The sequence below is a fragment of the Microtus pennsylvanicus genome, chromosome 13 (genome assembly GCF_037038515.1).
Source record: "Microtus pennsylvanicus isolate mMicPen1 chromosome 13, mMicPen1.hap1, whole genome shotgun sequence".
Classification (NCBI taxonomy): domain Eukaryota; kingdom Metazoa; phylum Chordata; class Mammalia; order Rodentia; family Cricetidae; genus Microtus; species Microtus pennsylvanicus.
In genome coordinates, this window is record NC_134591.1 from 49,978,189 (window position 1) to 50,002,954 (window position 24,766).

A 24,766-nucleotide genomic window follows, 5' to 3' on the forward strand; every position below is an offset into this window, starting at 1 on the left:
GGCTGGTCTCGAACTCACAGAGATCCGCCTGCCTCTGCCTCCCGAGTGCTGGGATTAAAGGCGTGTGCCACCATCGCTAGGCCTGGCGACCTGTTTCTGTCCCCTACTGCAATGAGTGATGTAATGAGGAATGTAGTGGAACCTGTCCTGGAACTAGCTCTTGTAGACCAGGCTCTCCTTAAACTCACAGAGATCCTCCTACTTCTGCCCCCCTCTTGAGTGCTTGTTTCAAAGCCATGTGCCACCACCGCCTGGCCTCGCTTACTGTCTTCTTAAAACTTTGTGTTTCCTGGCTGTCGCTGGAAAATCCAAAGGCCAAGTAATCCAAGGTCACAGGTCAAGGGAGCCCTCCCTTATACCTTAGAATGTTTCTGAGTAGGTGGTCAAGATGAGGACAGGACAGTGAGGTGGGGGTAAAGGCACTGTGTGCCACACCAGCTACCAACCTGAGTTTGATATCTCGGACCCATGTAAAGGAGAGAGAGGAAAATCCATGAAACTGGCCTCTGAGTCCCATAGGTGCATTCATATATACACAGTAATAATTTCTGTCAACTTAACAGTAAACTATTGTCACCTGGGATAGGAAACCACAACTGTGGGATTGCCTAAATCAGATGGGCCTTGCTGTGTTGTGGGAGCTGCAGGGCTGCATTCCGCCACCCACCTCCCGCCACTGGCTAGCTTTACCCGAAATAACAACACACAAACTGTATTCTTTTAAACACTGCTTGGCCCATTAACTCTAGCCCTTACAGGCTAATTCTCTTATCCCGATAAACCCATCTCTAATAATCTGTGTAGCATCAGTCTTACCGGGAAAGATTCAGCATGTCTGACCTGGCAGCTTGCTCCATGGTGTCTGCCTGGGAGAGGGGAGCATGGCCTCTGAGCTCACTTCCTCTTCTTCCCAGCATTCTGTTCTGTTTACTCCTCCCACCTATGTTTTAACCTATGAGGGTCAGCCAAGCAGTTTCTTTATTTTTTAATCAATGACCTTCCTCCATCATTGCTGGGCGGTGGTGGTGCATGCCTTTAATCCCAGCACTCGGGAGCAGAGGCCATCGGATCCCTGTGAGTTCGAGGCGAGCCTGTTCTACAAGAGCTAGCTCCATTGTTTGCCATGTTCAGAGATTCTGGTTTTATCCCATGCTTTTTGCCAAGGACAATGGCGCGGGGTTTTGATCCTACTACATGTTCTTGCTTTGTGGGAGCCTAGCCAGTTTGGATGTTCACCTTCCTAGACATGGGTGGAGGGGGGAGGACCTTGGACTTCGACAGGGCAGGGAACCCTAACTGCTCTTTGGACTGGAAAGGGAGGGGGAGAGGAGTGGGGGGAAGGGGAAAAGGCTCGGAGGAGGGGGAGGGAAATGGGAGGCTGGGAGGAGGCAGAAACTTTTTTCTTTATTTTTCCTTTTCTCAATACAAAAAAATGTAAAAAAAAAATGTAAAAAAAAAAAACAAGAGCTAGCTTCAGGACAGGCTTTAAAGCTATGGAGAAATCCTGTCTCAAAAAAAAAAAAAAAAAAAAAAACAAAAAACAAAAAAGGTTGGCCTGTGGGGATTTTGTGGTAAATTTTTTTTTATAAGGTGTGGTGGCTCATTGACTTAGAGGGGCCCAGTCCACTGTACACTGTACCATTCCTAGGCAGCCGATGGTCTTGGGCTGTTTTAACTTCACTTACCCCAAGTTGCTTTCAATCACAAGATAACACAGAAAGGAGAAGCAAAGCAGACACCAGGCAAGCACTCTACCAAGAGCTACACCTCCAGCCCTGAGGCAGCTCTTAAACCTTATATGTATGAATAGTGGGAGCTATGGAGATGGCTCAGCCACAAAGTGCTCTTGTGAGGAAATGAATTGGGTTCATGGAGCCTCTATTAGAGAAGAAGTCAGGCCGGACAGACCATGCTTTTTAAACCAGCTCTGGAGAGGCAGATTCTGAGAGCTTGCAGCCACACCCACATGTCAAGTTCCGGATCAATAAGAGATCCTGCCTCAAAGAATAAGTAAGGGACTGAAGAAATGGCTCAATAGCACTTACTGCTGTTGTAATTGATACAGGTTCAATTCCCAGCACCCAGCGTGGCTCACAGCAATTCATAACCCAAGTTCCAAGGGATCCAACATAGTGCATATGCAGGGAAAACATTCATCCACATATATCCTTTAAAACAAACAGGCCAGGCAGTGATACCACAAGGCCTTTAATCCCAGCACTCTGGAGACAGAGGTAGGTGGATCTCTGTGGGTTTGAGCTAGTTCCAGGACAGCTAGGGTTGTTACACAGAGAACCCCCATCTTGAGAAACAAAAACAAACAAAACAAAAAGAGAGAGATAAAAAACTGAAGGTAAACAGCACCCAAAGAACACCCTTTGGGTTCCATATTCTCACAGACATGTATGTTCACCTACACATAAAAAAGAATAAATTTCTCCGTTTATTTTTTATTTTTTTAAATTTTTTATTGATATTTGTTGAGCTCTGCATTTTTCTCTGCTCCCCTCCTTGCCTCTCCCCTCCTCCCTTCAACTGCCCCCCAAGGTCCCCATGCTCCCAATTGACTCAGATTATCCTCTTGATAATCTCTGGTTTCCAGCTGACTGGGTGAGTTTCTTCCGTGGCGGTCTCGTCCTCTCTGTAAACTTTGATGGTTTTATCAGCTTCTGCTGTTAGCAACCGGCTTTGCGACTGATCAAAAGCAGAAGCAAATATTCCCGAGTCACTGTCCAAAGACCCAGGCTGGACAGGAGCATGGACCCGCTGAAAATTGTAGCCAGTTCTCCAGTCCCAAAGGTGCATGGTGCCATTGTCAGCTCCAGACACAAGCACTCCGTCGGCATTGACTGCCAGCGTGTTGATGATGGCGTTGTGACCGGAGAGATTCTGAAGGAAGCCTCCGTCAGGGAACTTCCACTGCTTTATGTTATCTGGAGACCCAGACGCAAATGTGTAATGTCGTGGATGCAAGACCACAGCCCTGACAGACTTCTTATGATTCGTCAATGTCACTCTTGTCTTTCCAGCCACCAGATCCCATAATCGTATTGTGGTATCGTGACTCCCGGTGATAATCTGTGGTTCTGCAGCCTGGCATCTCACGGTAGCAACTGCATTTGTGTGTCCGGACAACGTGTGCACACTGGCTTTAGTCCTCGCGTCCCAGATGCGTGCAGTTGAATCTCGACTACAAGTCGCCAGGACGTCGATTGTTGGATGCAAATCCAGACCGTACACTGCACTTAGATGGCCATGATAGTGCCGTATAACCTTGTTATACTCAAGATCCCAGCACTTCACTTGCTTGTCTTCTCCACAAGAGAACAAGTAGGGGCTCCTCGTGCTCACAATCACACCACGCACCGTGCTGATGTGCCCAGTCAAGGACAGCTTCAATTTGCCACTAGCCAAGTCCCAAATCTTGATAGTTCTGTCGGCAGAGCCAGTAACAAACCACTGATTGCCAGGCTCCACAGCAATGCACCGAACCCAGCCAAGATGCCCACTGATAACCCTATAGAGTTTCCACGGTGGGTGCCACTGGGGTTTGGGCATTGTACGGGCTTTTTTAGCCATTAATGCAGAGTTCTTGGTATTGCCGGCCTCCATGATCATAGAGTTCACCGCTGTGGGCTGGGAACGGTCAGAAGCTCCTGGGTGTCGGTACTCACTCCCAGCAGGTCCAGTACGATTTGCATCAGCTCTGGCCTGATTCGGCAGCGCCACAGCTAAGGACTGTGTGGCTGACTCACTGGGCATTCTCTGGACCTTAGTGTCAGTGGTCAGGGCAACACCAGGTCCTGGCGGGTATGGATGTGTACCTGTCACCAGGTATTCAACATCTTCTTTTTGATTGGCAGGATACTGTTTATGGGGATATGACTCTGCCTTGTTCTGATGTTCCTTCTCCTTAAGGTTCTCTATAGAAGTGGGCATATGCAAGACAGGACCATACTCATTACGAAGCTTGATTGCCATCTTCCGCATGTGACTGTCTTCATCCAATGGCACAAGCTTTCCATTATCAGCTATAAACACGTCATGGGTCCTCTTTAGTGACCTGAACACCAGTGTGTGTACAGAATGCTTCTGGACCTCCTCCACCATAGTCACTGTGGCTCAGCCCGCTCCTCCAGCAGCCAACTAACTCGACACAGAAATTGCCGCCACTATCTACCTTAAACTTTTTTAAAATGAAAATTTTTAGTCCGAGTATGGTGGCAATCCTGCCTCCAGGAATCCTCAGAATGAGACTGGCTGAGAGCTGTCTCCTCCTGTCTTATATTCCTCTCTAGGGCGGGGATTAAGGGCGTGTACCACTCCCGCCCTGTTTCTGTGACAAACTAGTCTGGCTACTTGGATTAAAGGAGTGTGATGCTACTGTCTGGTCGGTGAGGTTGACCAGGGTGTTTGTTTTACACTCTGATCTTCAGGCAAGCTTGATTTACTAAAACACAAATGAAATACCACTACAATAAGCAGTCTGACAGTGTGACCGCCTAGATCTAGTGCCCACCAGGGTACCACAGGCTCCTCTGCGATCTCATCAATACTGCCTCAGACCAGCATCTGAACCCATTCTCCTCACCACAACGGGGAAATAAATCATTGCTTTCCAAGTTCACCTGAACTTGGAGTCAAACGTGTATGTATAAATGTCAGAAATCAGAGGAAGAGTAGGGTGCCTCGGATGGACGGTTCATCTAGCTCATCCTTATTACAGTCCTTACAGGTCACTCCACAAGACCTTGGGGCCCCGCTTACTATGTTCTTAAAACTTTGTGTTTCCTAGCTGTGGATAGTAAGTGGGGCCAGGCAGTGATGGCGCATGCCTTTGAAACCAGCACTCAAGAGGGGGGCAGAGTCAAGTGGATCTCTGTGAGTTTAAGGCCAGCCTGGTCTACAAGAGCTAGGTCCTTGACAGGTACCACTACATTCGCCATTACATCATTCATTGCAGTTGGGGACAGAAACAGGTCCTCAGTGAGAAGCACCTGTGCATGGGCACATACAAACCAGGCCTGCGCGTCCTTTCCAGGATATCCAGGGCCTGGTTTTATGCACATCACAGTCTCGCTAATGGTTGGTTTGTCTTTTTACTTCCTCTCAGAACTTCAGAACACCCTTTTTAGCCTAGAACCCAGCAGCTCTCGGTCCCATGCCCACAGCCTTGGGCGAGAGGATCTGTTCCTACAGGGCCCCAAGGTCTTGCAGAGTGACCTGTAAGGACTTGTAAGAAGGATGAGCTAAATGAAGCGTCCACCCGAGGCAGTCTTCTCATCCCCTCTGCTATGTGCCCTCTTTCCCGAGGCATCTCCCTCTCCAGCCATTCCTGCTCCTCAGCTAATTTAAAATAAAGTGGCTTGGCTCTCCCTGGTGTGTTTTCTACGTGTCTTCACCCCCATGAGATCGAATCTGCTGGACATTTCCTTCTCACCTAACTGCTTCCTGTGACCTCTGCCTCTGATTTCTGACATTTATAGATACACATTTGACTCCATGTTCAGGTGAACTTGGAAAGCAATGATTTCCCCTTTTATGGTGAGTAAATGGGTTCAGATGTTGGTCTGAGGCAGTATTGATGAGATCGCAGAGGAGCGTGTGGTACCCTGGTGGGCACTAGATCTAGGTAGTCACACTGTCAGACTGCTTAATTTAATGATATTTCATTTATATATTAGTAAATCAAGCTTGCCTGAAGATCAGAGTGTAAAACAAACACCCTGGTCATCCTCACCGACCAGACAGTGGCATCACACACCTTTAATCCAAGTAGCCAGTCTAGTTGGTCATAGAAACTGGGCGGGAGTGGGACACGCCTTTAGTCCCCGCCCTAGAGAGGAATATAAGACAGGAGGAGACAGCTCTCAGCCAGTCTCATTCTGAGGATTGCTGGAGGCAGGATCGCCACCATACTCGGACTGAAGGAGAGGTATGTGGTAGTGGCTAGCTGCTTTGCTTTTCTGGTCGTCATGTTGAACCCCAATGTCTGTGTGTTTTGTTCATTGTGCTACAGCTTATTGAGACTTACTCCAGATTCTCTACACCTCCTCATCCTTAGCAGCCCAGCCTGTACGGTTGCAGCAGGCTTCTCAGTTTCTCTGAAATTGAGTCATCTTCAAAAACAAACAGACAACACCAAAAACCTTTTTTCCTTTTTTTTTATTGTTTGTTTTTTGGTACAGTATTTCTCTGTGTAACAGTCCTAGCTATCCTAGAATTCACTTTCTTGCCCAGGCAGGCATCTAATTCACAGAGATCCGCCTGCCTCGGCCTCCGGAGTGCTGGGATTAAAGGTGTGTGCCACCATCTCCAGCCTTTCTTTTTTCTTAAATAAAGTAAATATGTTTCCTATACATTCTTTTCTACTTTAAACCCATGACTTGTGTAATTAAACTCTTTTAAAAGTTCCCATAGTGCTTTTGCGACGCTAGTGTAGGATAGAAATATTCTTTGGAGTGGAACAGCAGAAAGTCTGCGAATCTGCAGGCTTGGCTTGCATATTGGTTTGTTGTTTATTCGCCAGACGGCTTTGTGTTTTCTTGGCTTACACATGGCAAATAACTCTTATGTTAGCAACAGACTTAAGAAAAAGACTGAAATTTTTCATTTAGAAAAGTTTTAAGCCTGGGCTTGAGGGGTGAACATCTTTAATCCCAACATTTAGGAGGCCAAGACAGGCATATCTCTATGAGTTGGAGGGCATCCTGGTCTTCATGGACCAGGCGCTGACTCAAAATATAAAAAGCAAAACAATATTTAGGAGTGCATGAAAATACAATACTCAGAAAAAGTATTTGTCAAATACCAAAGAAACCTGAGACATGAGAATCTCATCATAAATAATGATTTTATTTTAAAATTCAATTTATTCTTTTTGAGACAGGGTCTTGTATTATTTGCACTGCACTATATTGAACTTTTAAAAATTTGCAGGTCAGTGGCTCCTGCCCGTGCTGCTGTCGTAGACGAGGGCGGCTGTTGGTTCGCGGCAGCTGCGGCTGAGGCAGAGGCTGAAGCAAAGGAGAGAAGCGGCAGCGGTGCGCGACAGTAAAGGTGGTGCCCCGGGCCCGCAGCGGCAGCGAAGGGGGGCGAAGATGGCGGACGTGCTCAGCGTCCTGCGACAGTACAACATCCAGAAGAAGGAGATCGTGGTCAAGGGAGACGAAGTCATCTTCGGGGAGTTCTTCTCCTGGCCCAAGAACGTGAAGACCAACTATGTCGTTTGGGGGACTGGAAAGGAAGGCCAACCCAGAGAATACTACACATTGGATTCTATCTTATTTCTACTTAATAATGTACACCTTTCTCATCCTGTTTATGTCCGACGTGCAGTTACTGAAAATATTCCTGTGGTTAGAAGACCTGACCGAAAAGATCTACTTGGATATCTCAATGGGGAAGCATCAACATCAGCCAGCATCGATAGGAGTGCACCCTTGGAAATAGGTCTTCAGCGGTCCACTCAAGTCAAAAGAGCTGCAGATGAAGTTTTAGCAGAAGCAAAGAAACCACGAATTGAGGATGAAGAGTGTGTGCGTCTTGATAAAGAGAGATTGGCAGCTCGTTTGGAAGGCCATAAAGAAGGGATTGTACAGACTGAACAGATTAGGTCTTTGTCTGAAGCCATGTCAGTGGAAAAAATTGCTGCAATCAAAGCCAAAATTATGGCTAAGAAAAGATCTACTATCAAGACTGATCTAGATGGTGATATAACTGCCCTTAAACAGAGGAGTTTTGTGGCTGCTGAGGTAGATGTGACCAGAGATATTGTCAGCAGAGAGAGAGTGTGGAGAACAAGAGCAACTATCTTACAAAGCACAGGAAAAACTTTTTCCAAGAACATTTTTGCAATTCTTCAATCTGTAAAAGCCAGAGAAGAAGGGCGTGCCCCTGAACAGCGGCCTGCTCCAAATACAGCCCCTGTGGATCCTACTTTGCGTACAAAGCAGTCTATCCCAGCGGCCTACAACAGATATGACCAGGAGAGATTCAAAGGCAAAGAAGAAACGGAAGGCTTTAAGATTGATACTATGGGCACATACCATGGCATGACACTGAAATCTGTAACGAAAGGTGCATCAGCCCTTAAGACTCAAACTCCTGCAGCCCGGCCTGTACCTAGACCAGTTTCTCAAGCAAGACCGCCCCCAAATCAGAAGAAAGGATCACGAACACCCATTATTATTATCCCTGCAGCTACCACTTCTTTAATAACCATGCTTAATGCAAAAGACCTTCTACAGGATCTAAAGTTTGTCCCATCAGATGAAAAGAAGAAACAAGGTTGTCAACGAGAAAATGAAACACTAATACAGAGAAGAAAAGATCAGATGCAACCAGGGGGCACAGCAATTAGTGTCACGGTACCTTATAGAATAGTAGACCAGCCCCTGAAACTTATGCCTCAAGACTGGGATCGGGTTGTAGCTGTTTTTGTTCAAGGTCCTGCTTGGCAGTTCAAAAGTTGGCCATGGCTTCTACCCGATGGATCACCAGTTGACATATTTGCTAAAATTAAAGCCTTCCACCTCAAGTATGATGAAGTTCGTCTAGATACAAATGTTCAAAAATGGGATGTAACAGTATTAGAACTCAGCTATTATAAGCGTCATTTGGATCGACCAGTTTTCTTACGTTTCTGGGAAACATTGGATAGATACATGGTAAAGCATAAATCCCACTTGAGATTCTGAATCATTTGATTCCTCCTTTTCTGAAAACTTGGTTTAAGAAGCATGGATATAGCTTGATCTACAGACTGAAACCCAAGCTTTATGAATTCATCAAGAACTTACAAATGAAGAAGACCACAGAGCAGTCTTTTATAAGATCTTGTTTGATGCTGTGTGCTTCAAAGGGGCATTTCATCCCATCCATACAAGCCAACTTTTTTGACTTACAACTATTTTTTTTATATTAGCCTTCTAGTCTGTAATGGAAATTGTATATTTTGATAGAAGCTTTTTCTCTATTGGTTAAATTAGCATTACTTAAAATTTGTTTCTTTTGAAATAAATGCAGGTTATAAAAAAAAAATTTGTAGGTCAGCCTCTCCCTCATTGCTGTCATGGTGGCAGCCTCACCACTCACTCTCCAAAGCTGAGTATCTGAAGCGTTACTTGTCTGGGGCAGATGCCTGCCAGGAAGGAGGTTCAGAGTCCCTTCGGAAGAGGTACAAAAAAGAACCAAAGCCGGGAGGCACCACTGGCAATGGATTGCGGATTGTTGATGATGATGTGGGCTGGGCAGTTATCTCTACTGCTAAGCCGGAAAAGGAGGAGGATGAGGATGGAGATTTGCCTGTGGTGGCTGAGTTTGTGGATGAGCGTCCAGAAGAGGTAACGCAGATGGAGGCCTTCCGCTCCAGTGCCAAATGGAAGCTCCTGGGAGACCACAGTGGAGATGGACATTTCCATCATGATGAACCAGATCCAACATCTCCTAGGAGGTCCTGTCATGACACCCCAGATCCATCTCCTCCCAGGAGGGCTTGTCATGACACCCCAGATCCATCTCCTCCCAGGAGGGCCCATCATTATACCCCAGATCCCTTTCCCCCAAGGAGATTCCATCATGACTCCGACACATCTCCTCCTAGAAGGGTCTGCCATGACTCACATGCTTCTCTCCTCAGGAAGTCTTCAAGTGTATCCCCTAAGAGAGGCTATCCTGGTTCCTCGGGTGTCTCACCCCCCAGAAGGGTCCATAACCACTCCCCTGACACAGCCACACATAGGAGGACTTTTGACACTTCAGACCCACAGCCTCTCAGGAGGGCCCGTCATGACACCCCAGATCCATCTCCTCTCAGGAGGGCCCGTCATGACACCCCAGATCCGTCTCCTCTCAGGAGGGCCCGTCATGACTCCCTGGATTTGGAGCTTCCCAGAACTGAGAGTAGTAAAGCTGCGTCCCCCAGCAAGACTGTACTTCAGAGGGGACTGGGACCCTCTCACTTGTCACTCTCCAAGGTCAGCAAAGGTGGGCAGGACTCTGATGACCTTTCTCAGCGGAAATGGCAGCTTGATACTCAAGGTGTCTGCCAAAAAGCCCCTGATTCAGACCTTTGTCCTCCATGGCAAACACAAACTCCAGGACCCCAGGATTCTGACTCAGATCTGTCACTGCCACGGAGGAGACAGAGGCGCAGGAGCTCTGATTCTGACCTCTCTCCACCCCGGAGAAGACAGAGGACCAAATCTTCTGATTCGGATCTCTCTCCTCCTCGAAGGAGTCCCCGTCCCGGGAGGAAGACTGCACGCATGTATTCTGGAGCAAAAACTGGGCTGGTAGCCGGGTGGTGATGGTGCACGCCTTTAATCCCAGCACTCGGGAGGCAGGGGCAGGCGGATCTCTGTGAGTTTGAGGCCAGCCTGGTCTACAAGAGCTAGTTCCAGGACAGGAACCAAAAGCTACAGAGAAACCCTGTCTCGAAAAATAAAAATAAAAAAAAAAAAAAAAACTGGGCTGGTGCCCGATGTCCAGCGGGAGCAGCAGGAACTCCAAAAACAGGACCGAGACACCACAGCCCTTGGAGCTCAGTTTGATTTCGCTGAAACTGTATTTCAAGACAAGTCTGGTCGGAAGAGGAATTTAAAGCTGGAACGCCTGGAGCAGAGGAGAAAAGCAGAGAAGGACTCAGAACGAGATGAGCTCTATGCCCAGTGGGGCAAAGGGCTTGCTCAGAGCCGGCAACAGCAGCAGAATGTAGAAGATGCCATGAAGGAGATGTAGAAGCCTCTGGCCCGCTATATCGATGATGAAGATCTGGATCAGATGCTGAGAGAACAAGAAAGAGAGGGGGACCCGATTGCCAACTTCATTAAGAAGAATAAGGCTGAGGAGAACAAGCACAAGAAAGCAAGGCCTCGCTATAATGGTCCTGCACCTCCTCCCAATAGATTCAGTATCTGGCCTGGCTACCGCTGGGATGGAGTGGACAGATCCAATGGCTTCGAACAGAAGCGCTTTGCCAGGCTCGCCAGCAAGAAGGCTGTGGAGGAGCTTGCCTACAAGTGGAGTGTGGAGGACATGTAGCTTCTCCGAGGCTGTGCGGTGCTGTGGTGGTGGTGGCCCAGGACAGCCCGACATCCAGCTCTAATGCTTGTCTTGCTAGACACAGACCAGCAACTCGCTGTCAGTTCTGCCCTTTGGACTAGGCACCTATCCTCGGCTGTGTCCTTGTTGTCTGTTGACTGACTGACAGTGAGTGACTTCTCTATCCCAGGGCTTCTTCTTTGCCAGTTCTTTCCATTTTATTTTTAAAAATAAACACAGATTGCCTGCTTGCCCTCACCTTGCAGCAAGACCATTTCCTCACTGGCATTAGAGAATTCTTCTCCCCATTTCCTGCATAGATTGAAGAGCAGTCGGCACGTCTAACCTCCTGGACTGAGCCAAGAGAAGACAAATCCTAGCTTTTAAAATTTGGATCCAGTTTAACCTGCAAACTGCCTCCAGGAGAAATGTCACAGGACACCATAGACCAGAGCTGGGACTATGAACTGTTGAACATGCAGAATTTCTCCTGCAGGTGGACCATCCGCAACTTCCGTTTTACTCTGGAGGAAACGAGGGACAGTATTAGAAGCCCAACTTTCTCAACAGGAGACGATAACAAATGGTGTTTGAGAGTTCACCCTAAGGGGATCGATGAAGAAAGCTCAGATTACCTGTCAGTTAACATAGAGTTGCTCAGCTCTCCAAAGAGTCCCATTATGGCACAGTTCAAGTTTTGGATCCTAAACGCCAAAGGAGAAATAAAAGAACATAAGACAAGCCAGATAGTCTTTAGTTTCCTACCAGGCTACCCAAGGGGTTACAAAATGTTCATCCTTCGAGATTTCCTCTTAGACCATTCTCATGGATTTCTCCCTGAAGACCAGTTCACCCTCCTCTGCATTGAGATCCTGGTCCCGTACTCCTAGGGTGATCCTGACGACAGCACGGAGCCGAGAATCCAGGTTCCCGAAGACCGATTAGGAGATGATCTAGGAGCGCTGTGGAAGAATTCGAGCTTCACAGACTGCTGCTTGGTGGTAGCTGGCCAGGAATTCCAGGCTCACAAGGCCGTCTTAGCTTCTCGCTCTCCAGTTTTCAGAGCCACGTTTGAACATGACATGGAGGAGAGCAGAAAGAATCGCGTTGAGATTCATGACCTGAAACCTGAAGTCTTCAAGGCAATGATGGACTTCATTTACACTGGGAAGGAACAAGTCCTCCACAGCATGGCAGATGCTGTGCTGGCAGCTGCTGACAAGTACGGCCTGGAGCATTTGAAGGTCATGTGCGAGAGTGCCCGCTGCGGTGACCTCTCTGCGAAGAATGCTGCCCACACTCTTCCTGGCTGACCTCCACAGCACAGGGCAGCTGAAAACACAGGTGCTGAATTTTATTACAGCTCATGCTTCCGAGGTCTCTCAGACCGCAAGCTGGAAGTTAATGGTGGATTCATGCCCTCACTTGGTGGCTGAAGCATACGGCTCCCTGGCTTCTGCTCAATGTAGTCTACTGGAGCCCCCTCTCAAACGTCTGAAGCAATCCCATGAACCTGTCACCAGTACTCTACATGTGTATCCCAGAAGCAGTGGTCAGTGTCGATACCGATGACTCCTGGGTAGACTATGGGATACATAGAGCAATTACAGCAACTCTGCGGAAAGACATCAAAGTTACTAGTGTTTTAACACATTTTTTAATGCCTTGAAAAAAATAAACACATATTTATTTTTTGTAAAAAAATAAGTAATAAATAAAATTTATGTCTAAGATGTTCGTGGTAGCGCATGCCTTTAATCCCAGCGCTGAGGAGGCAGAGGCAGATGTATCTCTGTGAGTTCGAGGCCAGCCTGGTCTATAATTTCAATTCCATATGGGAGTATCTGAGAACACAGCCATCGGGGTAGCATGCAGGAAAATGGCTGACTGGGAAGCTCTTTTCTCATGTTCAGCCACAAAGGATACACACAGATCCTCTGCAAAGATAGTCCCTAGGGGCCTGGGTATCTCTGCACAGGCTTGGCTGTCCTGGAATTGAAATTATAGACCAGGTGGGCTTCAAACTCATCGATATCACCTGCCTCTGCTTCCACAGTGCTGGGATTAAAGGCGTGTGCTCCCACTGCTGACTGTTAGCCCACTGATTTTTAAATTCACTCTCACATCAGCTTTCAGGATATGGTCAAAAGCAAGAACCAGATTCTTTGCCAGAATAGAATGGGAATGGCCTCTCCTCAATTCTCAGCACAGTCCTCTCTGAATCCTCACAAAGAGGAAGGGAAGAGGAAGAGAAAGAGAGACAAAAAGAAGAGAGAAACAGGGAAGAGAGTGAGAGAGGAGAGAGTGAGAGAGAGAAAAAGAGAAGAGAAAGAAAGAAAGAAAGAAAGAAAGAAAGAAAGAAAGAAAGAAAGAAAGAAAGAGACCCAGGCTGATCTCAGACTTCAGATTTTCCTGCCTCAGCCTCTGGAGTGCTGAAATAATATCTGTGTTTCACCACACCCAGCTCAAACATTTTTCAAGAGGGAGGAGAAAAGTTTTGGTTTGTTTTCAGTAAGAAAATGTCTTAGGGTTTCCATTGCTTTCAGCGAAATGCCAGAAGCAAAAACCAAGTTGGGGCAGAATGGGTTTTCAGCTTATGTTTCCACATTGCTTTGTTCATCAAGAAAAGAAGCTAGGACGGGAAGGAACTCGAGCAGGTTCAGGCACCTGGAGGTAGAAGCTGAGGAAGAGGCCATGGAGGAGTGCTGCGTACTGGTTTGCTCCTTATGGCTTACTCAACTTCTTTTCTTATGAAACCCAGGACCACCAGCCCATGGATGGAGCCACCCACAATGGGCTGGACCCACCCCCATCAATAACTAATTATGAAAATGCCTTACAGCTGGATCTTATGGAGGTTTCTTCTCAGTTAAGCTTCCCTCCATTCAGATAACTGTGGTTTGTGTATCAGGTTGATATACGACTAGCCAGTACACACAATTAGCCAGTTATAGGGGCACATATTCATAATCCCAGCACTAAAGAGGCTAAGAAAATGTGGGCCATGTATTCAAGGTTAGCCTGAGCTACGTAGCAAGCATGTCACAAACAGACAAACAAAACAAGGCCTCCCTCAGTTAGGCAGGCATGGGCCATGTGAGATCTGTGTTTAAAATTAATAAGGTAAAAAAGAGCCAGGTGTGTTTTGCATGCAGGCTAGTAATCTAAACTCTTAGGAGGGAGAGGGAGGAGGGTCAGAATTTCAAGGCCGGTTCCAGAGCACGTTTGATGCCAGTCCAGTAGTACAGGAGAACATGTCTTAAAAGGGGTAACAAAGGAAATATACACAGTATTCCTTATATTACTTAACATAATAATAAGCCTTATGGTCTTCAAAGAATTCAAGTTCAAATCCTTGCTCCCTAAATTGTAGTTATACGAACCAAAATATATTTAACCTTGTTACATCTCCAGTCCTCATCTGTAAAGTAGGAAAAAAAAAAAACGGTGGCTATATTATACTATACACATAGCATATAGCCATTAGTTAACTTAAGTCATACGATTATTGATTAGACAAACATTAAACATTCCATTCTTGTTACAACAATTGCCTATTTTTTTTATAGTGTTTATAGTGAATGTCTAGAAGCAACAGTCAGAAAGACACTGTGATGCTTAATTTTAATTGCCAAACTCAAAAGGGTCATAAAATGCACAGAGCACCAGGGGAGCACTCTTTTGGGTGTGTGTAAATATTCCAGAGTGGATTAACTGGTGGGTAGGAACACTGACTGGCCCTGAATATAGGCGGTACTGACATGTGAACGAGCAGCCTCGTATTCCCGCCACTGTGGAACCACTGGGCACCACGCCTTCCTGTGATGGTGGACAGTGTTCCCTTGAGCACAAGCCAAAATAGCCCTTCTTCCTTCAAGAGGCTTTAGTCAGGCACTTAATGAGAGCGTCTGGAAAGGAAATAATACAGGGATGGGGAAGTGGGAGCACTGCCGTAATAAACTTGACCACACGCCTTCTGGACTGGTGTGTGCCAGGGATGCTGAGGAGCCTGGAGCTATAGCATGAGAGAAGCCCTAGCCCTCTCTCTCTCACTCTCTCTCACAGAGATCCACCTGTCTCTGCCTCCCACATGCTGGAATTGAAGGCATGCGCCACTGCCCGGTGCTCTCTTTCTTCTTCTTTCTTTCTCTCCCTTTTTCTTTCATTCTCTTAATCTCTCTCGTTCTATCTCTTCTCTCTCTCTTGTTTCTCTCTCTCTTTTTCCCTCTTTTACTCTCTCACACTCTCTCCTTTTCTTGTTTTTCTCTCTTGTTCTCTATTTTTCTCTTTGGCTCTCCCATGCTCTCTCTCTCACCTTCTTTCTCTCCTTCCCTGTCTTTTTCTCTCTCTCGTACTCTTTATTTCTTTTGGTATTTTTTTTTTAGAGAGAGCCCTTGCTGTCCTGCAACTCACTTTGTAGACTAAGCTGACCTCGAACTCAGAGCTCCACCTCCTCTGCCTTCCAAGAGTTGGGATTCAAGGTGTGCGCCATCATTGCCCAGCCCCAGCCTGGGCTTCTTAATGAGACACCTTCCCTTCAAAAAAGGAAGGAAAGTCCTGTGAGCAATAATACGTTATTTTTTGAAAATAAAAATAAAAAATTGTCAGTTTATTATGCTATGCTTGTAAGAAGACTACTACCAACCAAGCCAGTTGGAATTTGAAATCCCTTATCTCTCCCCAAGTAGTTGAGAGTGTAAAATCAGACCTGTTGAGCTGACACAAGGAATTTTGAGAGAGATGTAGCAGCACACGCTCGAATCCCAGCACCTGTGAGGTAGTGGCTGGAAAATATTTTTCAAGGTCATATTGGCCACACAGCAGGGTTAAGGTCTCAAGAAATCGAAACAAGAAATTAATTTACTTTTTTATTTTATTGTTTTTAATTATACTTTCTGCGATTGAGTGTAGCATCTAGGATCTGTCACCCCCAGGAACTCTCTGGCTGTTGGATAGTTCAATAATGGCACAGTGGGTAAGGTTATTTCCTGCCAAGCCTGATGATCTGATTTTATCCTTAGGAGCCACATGATGAAAGGAGGGAACTGACTGATCCCTGTGCTGTGGCACATGCCCGAAAATAAGTTAATAAATATATGGCTATAAAAATGAGGACGGACTTTTGGTCACACTGCATGTGTACTTTGCTACTATCCAGGCTGGCATCATCTCTTGTGCACTCAATAAACTTTTGGTTCTAAAATAAGTTTGTTGTCAACCCCTTACAGTATTTGAAATAAGTTTTAAATGGCAGATTGCTCAAGTTAGCTAACTCAGCAGGCAGTTACATCTAAGTGAGAAAATAGTAGTAAACTTCCTAGTGCTTAAAAAGAACTATTTCCATTTCCTCTCTGATGGTTCAGCAGTTAAATGTACTTATTATACAGAGGACCCAAGTTCAGTTCCCAGCACACGTGACAGCTTACAGCCATACAGCCACTGTTATGCGCAAGTTTATTATCCCCAAAAGGAAACCGGATTCTGACAGATTCTGATGTAAAGCACAAGAGGGTTTTTAATATTCAAACTTGAGTTTGGACTATACCTCAACCACACCAATGCAGTGGGTGAGGGAAGTGCAGCCTGAACCCGGGAAGGGGGGGAACTTTTAAAGGGGAAATGCCATAGTAAGGGGAGTTCATGTCCTGTCATCCTGGGATTGGGTAAGGAGGGCATAGGGCAAGGTAGTCTCTGAAACCATTGGTCAGTTTTGGGGCACGAAAACCCTAACAAAGAGCCATTAATATCTGACAAGGTATCTTCAAGGGCAGGCTGCCTCCTAGGAATATCTGAACCCCATTAAGGTTTATGTTCCTGCTCCCTAGCTCCTTAATTGGCTATTTTCAGGGTATCCATCCAAATTGCGCTATTGCAGCACATATCTGAGCTGAGATCCCCCCTCATTATATGGCTTAAGATGATGCCCCCTTTGACCAATGGAATCGAATAGAAGACCCTGATTTTAACCCACAAACCTATGAACACCTGATTTTCGATAAAGGAGCTAAAAGTATACAATGGAAAAAAGAGAGCATCTTCAACAAATTGTGCTGGCAAAACGGATGTCAATCTGTAGAAGAATGAAAATAGATCCATATCTATCACCATGCACAAAACTCAAGTCCAAATGGATCAAAGACCTCAATATCAGTCCGAACACACTGAACCTGATAGAAGAGAAAGTGGGAAGTACTCTACAACACATGGGCACAGGAGACCACTTCCTACATATAACCCCAGCAGCACAGACACTAAGGGCCTCATTGAATAAATGGGACCTCCTGAGACTGAGAAGCTTCTGTAAAGCAAAGGACACTGTCACTAAGACAAAAAGGCAACCCACTTACTGGGAGAAGATCTTCAACAACCCCGCAACTGACAAAGGTCTGATCTCCAAAATATATAAAGAACTCAAGAAACTAGACCGTAAAAATCTAATCAACCCAATTATAAAATGGGGCACTGAGCTGAACAGAGAATTCTCAACAGAAGAAGTTTAAACGGCCAAAAGACACTTAAGGTCATGCTCAACTTCCTTAGCAATCAGGGAAATGCAAATCAAGACAACTTTAAGATACCATCTTACACCTGTCAGAATGGCTAAAATCAAAAACACCAATGATAGCCTTTGCTGGAGAGGTTGTGGAGAAAGGGGGACACTGATCCATTGCTGGTGGGAATGCAAACTTGTGCAACCACTCTGGAAAGCAGTGTGGCAGTTTCTCAGGAAATTCGGGATCAACCTACCCCTGGACCCAGCAATACCACTCTTGGGAATATACCCAAGAGAGGCCCTAGCATACAACAAAAGTATATGCTCAACTATGTTCATAGCAGCATTGTTTGTAATAGCCAGAACCTGGAAACAACCTAGATGTCCTTCAACGGAAGAATGGATGAAGAAAGTATGGAATATATACATATTAGAGTATTACTCAGCAGTAAAAAACAAGGACTTCTTGAATTTTGCATACAAATGGATGGAAATAGAAAACACTATCCTGAGTGAGGTAAGCCAGACCCAAAAAGAGGAACATGGGATGTACTCACTCATATTTGGTTTCTAGCCATAAATAAAGGACATTGAGCTTATAATTCATGTTCCAAGAGAAGCTAAATAAGAAGGTGAATCCAAAGACAAACACATAGGCATTCTCCTGAATATTAACCTTCATCAGGCGATGAAAGAAGACAAAGACAGAGACCCACATTGGAGCACCGGACATAAATCTCAAGGTCCAAATCAGGAGCAGAAGGAGAGGGAGCACGAGCAAGGAACTCAGGAACGCGAGGGGTGCACCCACACATTGAGACAATGGGGATGTTCTATTGGGAACTCACCAGGCCAGCTGGCCTGGGTCTGAAAGAGCATGGGATAAAACCAGACTTGCTGAGCATAGCAGACAATGAGGACTACTGAGAACTCAAGAACAATGGCAGTAGGTTTTTTTTTGGTTTTTGTTTTTTTAATTTTTATTTTTATTGAGAAAAGGAGAAAAAAAAAAACAAAAAACAAGTTTCCACCTCCTCTCAGCCTCCCATTTCCCTCCCCCTCCTCCCACCCTTCGCCCCCTCCTCCCTTGGCAGTAGGTTTTTGATCCTACTGCACGTACTGGCTTGGAGGAGCCTAGGCAGTTTGGATGCTCACCTTACTAGACCTGGATAGAGGTGGGCGGTCCTTGGGCTTCCCACAGGTCAGGGAACCCTGATTGCTCTTCGAGCAGATGAGGGAGGGGGACTTGACCGGGGGAGGGGGAAGGAAAGGGGAGGCGGTGGCGGGGAGGAGGCAGAAATCCTTAATAAATAAATAAATTAAAAAAAAAAAGATGATGACCCCTCTTTAAAATAAAGTCTGCAAAGTCAGGTCCTCACACCACCATTAACTCCAGTTCAGGGGATCCAAAGCCCTGTTCTAGACTTCACAGACACCAGACGTGCAAGTAGTGCACAGACATACATCCAAGCGAAACACTCAAACACGTAAAGAAAACATCCTGAAACAAGACAGTTCCATTTTTCCTCCTGTTGAGGACTGCTTGCTTTTGGAATAAATAAGAATCACTGTGGAGCCTGTTAAAATCTCCAGGCCTCCTCCAAAGAGATTCTGATGCTCCAGGTCAAGTAGAAGATGAGAACTATGGGTTTTAGACATCTCTGGTCATTTTAGGGTTATGCTTTTTTTTTTTCTCTCTGTATAGCTAATAGACTGGCTCCTGCTACAAGGCTTTCTTCTTGCTTAACATCCAAAATGCTCAGTGTACATTTGTATACCACCATGACTGCCTGGCCTTCTCGGGTAATTCTTTGTTTTTGTGTTTTTGTTTATTTGTGTCTGAGACAGGTGTAGACCTGGTTGGCCTTAATTCACTGTATAGACCATGGTGACCTGGAATTTGTGACTGTCTACCTGTCTCCAACCCTGAGATATCAGGCTTTGTTTTCCTCTCTGACTTCCTATCTGGTTTTTATTCAATAACAGACAAAATACTCTCCCTCAGTTTGTGGGCTCCATGTCACACTTGGTTAATAAATAGCTTTTACTGGGCAGGTGAGCTGCTTCAGAGGTAAAGGTTTTTGTGGTCAAGCCCAGAAACCTGGGTTTGATTTCTGGGACCCACATGGCAGAGTGAGAGGACCGAGGCCCAGATTCTTCTGACCTCCACATGTGCACTGTGGTACTGCAGTGTCTGCCCCCACCTTAGTTCAACATCCTTTGTCATCAGAGAAATGCAAATCAAAACAACTCTGAGATTCCATCTTACACCTCTAAGAATGGCCAAGATCAAAAACACTGATGACAACTCATGTTGGAGAGGTTAAGGGGAAAAGGGAACACTTCTGAATTGCTGGTGGGAATGCAAGCTGGTACAACCCCTTTGGGTGTCGGTGTGGTGATTTCTTAGAAAATTAGGAAACAATCTTCCTCAAGACCCAGTAATACCACTTTGGGGTATATATTCAAAGGATGCTGAAACGTGTCACAAGAACATGTGCTCAACTATGTTCATAGCAGCTTTGTTTGTCATAGCCAGAACCTGGAAACAACCTAAATGCCCCTCAACCAAAGAATGGATAAAGAAAATGTGGTACATTTACACAGCAGAATAAAATAATGACAGCTTGAATTTTGCAGGAAAATAGATGGAGCTAGAAGATATTATTTTGAGTGAGGTTACCCAGATACGGAAAGACAATTATCACACATAGTGGTTATTAAATATAAAGCAGAGGAAGCCAGCCTACAAACCACAATCCGAGAGAACTTAGACAACAATGTAGACAGTAAGAGGGACTTACACGTTACATAGATCTAATCTACATGGGAAGTAGAAAGTATAAAATCAAAAGATCTCCTGGGTAAATTTTGAGCATGGGGACCTTGGGGGAGGATTAAAGGCAGGAGGGGAGAGGCAGGGAGGGTAGAGAGAGAAATGTAGAGCTCAACAAATATCAATAAAAATTTTTTAAATAAATAATAAAAAGGAGAAATTTATTTTTCTTTATGTGTAAGTGAACATACATATTTGTGAGAATATGGAAGCCAAATGGTGTTCTTTGGGTGTTGTTTACCTTCAGTTTCTCTCTCTCTCTCTTTTGTTTGTTTTTGTTTTTCAAGATGGGGTTTCTTTGTGTAACAACCCTAGCTGTCCTGGAACTAGCTGGAACCCACAGATCAATCTGCCTCTGTCTCCAGAGTGCTGGGATTAAAAGCCTTGTGGTATCACTGCCTGGCCTATTTGTTTTAAAGGATTTATGTGGATGAAAGTTTTTCCTGCATATGCACTATGTTGGATCCCTTGGAACTTGGGTTATCGATTGCTCAGAGCCACGCTGGGTGCTGGGAATTGAACCTGTATAGATTACAAGAGCAATAAGTGCTATTGAGCCATTTCTTCAGTCCCTTAATCTTTGAGGCAGAATCTCTTAATGATCTGGAACTTGACATGTGGATGTGACTAGCTAGCTCTCAGGATCTGCTTCTCCAGGGCAGGTTTTATAAGCAAGGTCTGTCAGGCCTGACTTCTTTTTTAATAGAGGTTAAAGTTATGTTTTCCCTTGAAATATGGCTTTTAATGGAGAATCCCAGCAGTAGGGAGGTACAGGCAAGATTATCATCTTGGCAATGTAGAGCAGTTCAAGGCCATTCTGACCTCGTCTCAAAAAACCAAACCATGGGCTTATGAGACAGGATCATGTTAATACACATCTTAGGCCTTCGTGGAACAGTCCTGACTCCCATCATGCTAACAGGAGTCCCTTATTCTGTTCCAGAAGTTTCCAGAACTGCAAATAGAAGTCATTGCTGACTATGAGGTCCGCCCCAACCGGTGCCCTAAGATTCTAGCCCAGACTGTAGCCCATGTGGCCGGGGCTGCTTACTACTACCAACGACAAGATGTGGATGCTGACCCGTGAGGGACCAAGGTTAGAGAATACATGTGAATGAATGAGTGGGGACTGAGAGAAAATTAGTGAAAGCCCCTCCAACTATCACTGTGAGGTTCCACATTACATCACCTTCCTTTCCTGACGTTGATACATAACCCAGGACAAAGTATCTGTGGTCCTGACAAATAGGCCTCCTGCTTTCTGGTTTACCTGAGGATATCACAGTGCAAAAACCTGGGTCCTTTTAATATTTTAAAAATCTCTCTTTCAGCCGGGTGGTGACGACACTTGCCTTTAATCCCAGTACTTGGTAGGCAGAAGCAGGCAGATTTCTTTGAGTTCGAGGCCAGCCTGTTATACAAGGGCTACTTCCAGGACAGGCACCAAAGCTACAGAGAGAAAGCTTGTCTCCTAACAAAACAAAACAAAACAAAACAAAACAAAACAAAACAAAAATCTCTCTGGAGAAATGGTTTAGCAGTTAAGAGCACTGACTGCTGCTCCTCCAGATGTTCTGAGTTCAATTCCCAGCAACTGTATGGTGGCTCAAAACAATCTCTAATGAGATCTGGTGCCCTTTTCTGGCATGCAGGCACACATGGAAGCAGAACAATGTATACATTAAAAAAAATAAGTCGGGCAATTGGGGGCACATGCCTTTAATCCCAGCACTAGGGAGACAGATACAGGGAGATCTCTGTGAGCTTGAGGCCAGCCTGGTAGACAAAATGAGTTCCAGGACAGGCTTAAACTACAGAGAAACCCTATCTCAAAAAAAAAACTAACTAACTAAATAAATCTTATTTTTTTTTTTTTTTTGCTGTGTTCTGCATGCCCTTATGGAGACCAAAGGACAACCGCTAGAGTCAGGTCTCTCCTTCCACCATGTGGGTCCCTGGGGATGAACTGAGGTTGTCAGGCTTGGCTGCAAACACCTTCCCTCACTCAGTCACCTCACCTCTTCCTGCTCTATTTCTTTTTGTTTTTGAGACAAGGTCTCTACACTTCTGGCTTTCTTAGAACTCACTGTTTAAGCTGGCCTTGATCTCCTTGAGATACCTTTGCCCTAGGAGTACTGGGATTTAAAGCACAGGCAGCCAAGCCACCCAGCATCTGTTTTGTTTGTTTTGGGGAGAGGATATATCTGTGTGAACCTGGCTATTCTGGACCTGTGTAGACCAGTTTGACATTAAACTCACAAAAAACTGCAGCCTTTACCTCCCGAGGGCTGTGTGTACACAACCACTGCCCAGCTTGCCTGCTTTGTTCTTGAAACTTTGTGTTTCCTGCCTGTCTCTGGAAAATCCAGGGGCAAAGTAATCCAAGACACGGCTCAAGGGAGCCCTTCCTTATTCCATAGAATGTTTCTGAGTAGGTGGTGAAGATGAGGACAGGACAGTGGGGAGGGGGGGTAAAGGCACTGTGTGCCACACCAACATACCAACCTGAGTTTGACCCCTGGGACCCATGTAAAGGAGAGAGAGCCAAATCCATGAGACTGTCCTCTGAGCCGCATAGGTACATTCATATATGCACAGGAATAATTTCTTTAAAATCAGGAAAAGAGCGAGGCAGTGGTGGCACTCCTAGCACTTGGGAGGCAGAGGCAGGGGGATCACTGTGAGTTTAAGGTCATCCTGGTCTGAGTGGGAAGTAAGTGAGCAAAAATAGGAGCTGGCAAGATTAGCCAAAATTTAGGGTCATTTGTTGCTCTTGCAGACTGGCATTCATCACCCACAAGGCTGGCTGCTCACCCTCTGCTGGTCTCTGTAGGTACTGCTTACACATAAAAATAAATTGAAGGAAAAAAAAGCTTGCAATAATGATAGCTGGACTAAGTGTCAAAATGGCCTCTGTAACTATGCTTTTCTTTTCCCTTCTCCCCAGCACATAGCAGGTGTGTGCATACACCCCCAATTGGGGGCTGGTTTGCTATCCAGGGTAAAGTTGCTGCCAGGGATTGAAGTGCCAAATTTGCCACCCAGAAAGCCCCCTGATTGTGTGCCTACAAGAGCTGGCCACATCACTCTGCTTGAAGGCTTCAATTTCCATTGGCTTGAATGGACCTACCAGGATGCCATGACTCCCACAGAATGGTACTCAGAAGAGCAGAAGATCGACTTTTACACCCCACATGCACAATGTTTGGCCCTATTTGGTTTAGCCCCGCCTTCCGAACACCCTAGCACTACATCTGAGCATCCCAGTTCCCTGTTTACCAAGCCTCAGAATTCCAGCAGAGCACGAAGCTGGCTTAGCCCCAGTGTCTCACCACCTCTCTCCCCGAACCCTTGATACCTTTCCCTTGTGGAATCCCACTTTGGTAGATTTATTTGGGGTAGAATTTGGGTTTTGAAAAAGCACTTTTTTTAGTTTTTCAAAGCAAGGTTTTTCTGTGTGGCTATGGCTGTCCTAGAACTCACTCTGTAGACCAAGCTAGCCTCCAACTCAAAGATCTGCCTGCCTCTGCCTCCCGAGTGTTGGGATTAAAGATGTGTGAAAGAAACACATTTATTTTAAATATTTCCCAAAGCTCGTCAAAGAGAGTCAAGACTCAATTTACATTGGTCAAGACAAACACATTCAAGACAGACACAAAATCAGTAGCTGCCTTCAAATACTGGACTCAAGCCCGTTATATTTTTGGGCAGTACTGCGAGATACTATTTAGAGGTGTGGTTCTCAATCTTCCTAATGCAGTTCCTTATGTTGTGGTAATCCCCAACAATGAAATCACTTTTATTGTTATTGAAGTAACTGATTTTGTTGTTACGAATCATAATGTAAATGTTTTCCCAATGGTCTTAGGCTACCCCTGTTAAAGTCTCCTCCAACCCCTAAAGGGGTTTTCACCCACAGGCAGAGAATTGTTGATTTAGAGGATCCTAGGGGTATACATACACCCTTTAAATGGTACCCACCACATAGGACTAAGCCAAGTAATTATTTAAATAAACGACTTTGAAACTGTAGGACCTATAGTAGTGATGTTATTACTAAAGGCTTAAAGAATCTTACCATCAAGCCTGCCATCCGTCCTCATGGAAGGAGAGAACTGACTCCTGGAAGCTGTACTCTGACCCCATATACACTGATGTACCCCTATCCCCATGAACATGTGATTTAAGAGGAAGAAAAGAGAAATGGTCAAGGGCTGGAGAGTTGGCTCATTGGTAAGAGCACTGGTAAGACCTCTTCCAGAGGTCCTGAGTTCAATTCCCAGCAGCCATATGGTGGCTCACAACCATCTGTAATGATATCTGGTGCCCTCTTCTGGCCTGCATGTCTATCTGCAGGGAGAACACTGCATACATAATAAATAAAATCCTAAAAA

At 45.5% G+C, this 24,766-nt stretch overlaps 6 pseudogenes; 4 read left to right on the forward strand and 2 right to left on the reverse strand.

The window, feature by feature from the left end:
- LOC142834238 (BUD13 homolog pseudogene) overlaps window positions 1–11,184 on the forward strand; it is a 65,510-nt pseudogene extending 54,326 nt beyond the window's left edge.
- The window catches only part of LOC142833303 (cyanocobalamin reductase / alkylcobalamin dealkylase-like), a 101,245-nt pseudogene that overhangs the window by 57,935 nt on the left and 18,544 nt on the right, over window positions 1–24,766 (reverse strand).
- On the reverse strand, window positions 2,550–4,123 carry LOC142833385 (pleiotropic regulator 1 pseudogene; annotated as a pseudogene).
- Window positions 7,101–8,859, forward strand: LOC142833384 (parafibromin pseudogene; annotated as a pseudogene).
- Window positions 10,783–12,615, forward strand: LOC142834242 (speckle-type POZ protein pseudogene; annotated as a pseudogene).
- On the forward strand, window positions 19,319–23,846 carry LOC142834243 (cyanocobalamin reductase / alkylcobalamin dealkylase-like; annotated as a pseudogene).